Source organism: Balaenoptera acutorostrata, chromosome 13 (assembly GCF_949987535.1).
Source record: "Balaenoptera acutorostrata chromosome 13, mBalAcu1.1, whole genome shotgun sequence".
NCBI classification, from domain to species: domain Eukaryota; kingdom Metazoa; phylum Chordata; class Mammalia; order Artiodactyla; family Balaenopteridae; genus Balaenoptera; species Balaenoptera acutorostrata.
In genome coordinates, this window is record NC_080076.1 from 23,427,293 (window position 1) to 23,430,600 (window position 3,308).

Sequence of the window (3,308 nt, forward strand, 5' to 3'; positions counted from 1 at the left end):
CCAAAACTCATACGTTAAAAGAATCTTTAATGAGATGGTATTGGGAAGTGGGGCCTTTGGAGGTGATTAGGTCATGAAGGTGGAGCCCTCAAGAATGGGATTAGTGTCCTTCTAAAAGAAACCTCAAAGAGCTCCCTCACTCCTTCCACCATGTGGGGACACAGTGAGAAGAGGGGACAGGCACCTTGAACCTGGAAGAAGGCCCCCACTAGACTCCGAATCTACAGGCACCTTGACCTTTGACTTCCCCACCTCCAGAACTGTGAGAAATAAATTTCTGTTGTTTGTAAGCCACACAGTCTATGGTATTTTGTGACAGCAGCCCAAACCAAGACAGGTCCTATAAGAAGTTTGCCTAGCTAGGATTTTAAAGACTTATTGAAATATCTCAGGAATTTCAAACATAAGGGACTTCATCTGTGTTTTTGATTTTTGTTTCTTAATTTGGGTGGTGGGCACATGGATACCCATTATTTTATCCTATATGTCTGAAATATTTCATTAGCAATAATGTTTCCCAAATATCATATACTATCACTTATATGTGGAATCTAGAAAAATGGTACAGATGAACTTATTTGCAAAGCAGAAATAGAGACACAGATGTAGAGAACAAACTTATGGATACCAAGAGGGGAAGCGGTGGGGTGGGATGAATTGGGAGATTGGGATTGACATATATACACTACTATGTATAAAACAGATAACTAGGGGGCTTCCCTGGTGGCGCAGTGGTTGAGAGTCTGCCTGCCAATGCAGGGGACACGGGTTCGGCCCTGGTGTGGGAAGATCCCACATGCCGCGGAGCAACTGGGCCCGTGAGCCACAACTACTGAGCTTGCGCGTCTGGAGCCTGTGCTCCGCAGCAAGAGAGGCCGCGATAGTGAGAGGCCCGCGCACCGCGATGAAGGGTGGCCCCCGCTTGCCGCAACTAGAGAAAGCCCTCGCACAGAAACGAAGACCCAACACAGCCAAAAATAAATAAATAAATTTAAAAGAAAAGAAGTCTTTTAAAAAAAAAAAAAAAAAAAAAACAGATAACTAATGAAAAGCTACTGTATAGTACAGGGAACTCTACTCAATGCTCTGTGGTGACCTAAATGGAAAGGAAATCTAAAAAAAGAGGGGATATATGTATATATATAACTGATTCACTTTGCTGTGCAGCAGAAACTAACACAACATTGTAAAGCAACTATACTCTGATAAAAATTAATTAATAAAATGTTTCCAGATATGCAATGAATATGCCCAAGAAAATGTCTTGTCAATAGACCCTAATCTCCAAGGTATCACCAGCCTATGACAAGGATTCCTTCTCCCTCTCCTTTGATCATCCTGGCACATGGTAACTATGAATCTCTACCAGACAACATCTTTTGAGAGCAGAGACCTTTGAATTTCCAACATGTTGCACAGGGATGGACATCTGGTAAGTACTATTTATTGAATTTTTTTGTTCATTAAATTGAAGCCTTTAGAACCTCTTAGAACCACAGCTTTTCCCCTCTCTCTTCTCCCTAAACAGATCCACTGCATGCTGGCTGAGGCCATTCCAGTGCACATATATTTTATGACAGTGTGACAGAATCTTGAGTTGGACAATATGGATTTTATAAATTACACACATCCATGCTCATATTAATGAAGTCAGTTTGGCATGAGTTTAAAGCATAGCTAGTTTTCCAAAGCTTATTCTGTTTTCATACTCCCTTCAGTTATCCCTCTGCTTTTTTGTTCCTCTAGCCGATACTCTTGAGTTATTTTTCTTCTTTCAAGGTCACCCCACTTCCATCTTCCATTTCAAAAAACACTTGAACTCTGATCAAAGAAATGTCCTGCCTGGGCTTCCTCCTGTTCATGGCTCACAGCAGCTCCCTCCCAGCTCCCCTGAGCAGACGGTCTCACCCAGCAATTTCCTGAATTCCCCTGTCACTCCTTCTCTCTCCTTCCCTCTTCTCAGACCGTGGATTCTTGGAAAGTCCAGATTCCCTCACAATGAGACTCCCCAGAGTCACCATCTAGGCTTTCCCACCCCAAGCCCTTCCTACTCCTCTGCCTTCCCTCATCCGGAACCAGAGGTCACCTCTGGGATCACACCTCCAGGTCACTGTTCCTCCTTGTACTCTGCTTCCTCCACCTGTGAGTGTAAGTAAGCTGGGCCAGGAATCTGCAGGCAAAAGGTTCTCCTGGCTTTCAGACACATCTCTGCCATGGAGCCATGATGTTCCCACCTGTCTGGTCTCTTCAAACCCAGAAGTAGTCCATGATGCTCTTTGCTCTGACTTATGTGTACTTAAAATGGGAGGTGGGGGTACAGGCACAGCCTGTCTTTCTGGAACCCCACAATGCTGTGAACTTCTACCATTCAACTTGTATACAGTGAGAGTCCCTGGGCCCACAGGTACCATGAGGGTACCTGGGTAGGGATAGCTTTAATAACCACCCACCATAACCAACAGCTCTTCCTCTCTGATCTTGTTTGCCCAATGCCCCTCACCCTCTATACCGCCATACCCCCATTCCTCTCCCACATCCAACAGAAGGGTCTGTGTGTCTCTTCAGCCCAAATTGTGGACAGAGTTTCTATTGTCTTTGTTTATCCGAGGGGCTACTCAGTGAATGTAAACAGATCATCAGAACTAGGAAATGTCTCCTAGCTCTGCACCACATGTATACCTGGACCAGCTGAGATACGCTATGATGCTGACACTGGCCTTGTTGAAAGTGATTGCACATCATTTGTCACTTACCTCTCACTCCCAAGACTTCAGCCAAGTAGCTGTGTCCTCCAAATCAAAAGTCATCTAAGTAAAAAGGTTTTCTGCTACAGGGTGGATTAAAATCAATTTCAGAAAAATAATATCCTTAATCATCTAATACTTAGTCGACCCTAGATTGGGTGGTGTTCTTCAAGGACTAGGAATCAGAGCAAACAATTTTTCTGGAGATAAATTCACTGGTAGCTTTTCCCAATTTTGAGCTAGAGTATCTCACATTTGGTCATTTTTCATACCAAGGAGAGAAAGCAATCTCAGTAAGGGCTGAAATCAATAATTTTGATTAAAATCAATTAATTTTCAATTAAATTTAAATCAATTGAAATCAATTTTCAATTGAAATAATTTCAATTATTATTTCAATCAATTAAATTTAAATGAATTTAATCAATTATTTTATTAAAATCAAATAATTTTCCCAAGGTGCTTGGGAAGAGTCAACACTCTTCTCAAGGCTAGATGCCCATCATTAATACTGACTCTACATCAGAACACGTCCACCTCTATGAACAATAATCCTTGTTTCCC